This window comes from Arachis ipaensis, chromosome B02 (genome assembly GCF_000816755.2).
Source record: "Arachis ipaensis cultivar K30076 chromosome B02, Araip1.1, whole genome shotgun sequence".
Taxonomy (NCBI): Eukaryota; Viridiplantae; Streptophyta; class Magnoliopsida; order Fabales; family Fabaceae; genus Arachis; species Arachis ipaensis.
The window spans coordinates 12,893,475-12,893,869 of record NC_029786.2 but is presented as its reverse complement, the minus strand read 5'-3'; positions in this window follow the sequence as shown (position 1 = coordinate 12,893,869).

Here is a 395-nt window from a genome sequence, read left to right as displayed (position 1 = left end):
AAGTTTCAATAAAATTAAAAAATAATATTAACCTCTCAATTATTTTAATAATTGTCCAACTTTTTCTCTTTCCCAAATTTTCGTCTAATTTAAATTTAAATCTCACTTTTTTTTTTTATATATATCTCTTTCTTTACGTTTTGATTTTCAAATTTTATATAAATTTACGTGCAAATATATTGAATCTTTGGAGATACATTGACAATGTAAAATATTTTACACTATTGTGCAATAATATTTATTTTTTTATGACTATTCACATAATCAATACAAAATATAGTTATTTTTACTATATGATCTTACGTAATTATTAGATGTACGTATAAAATTATTTTACATTGACAGTGTATTAAATTAAATTATAAAAATATTCATAAAAAACTTTTGATTAATTA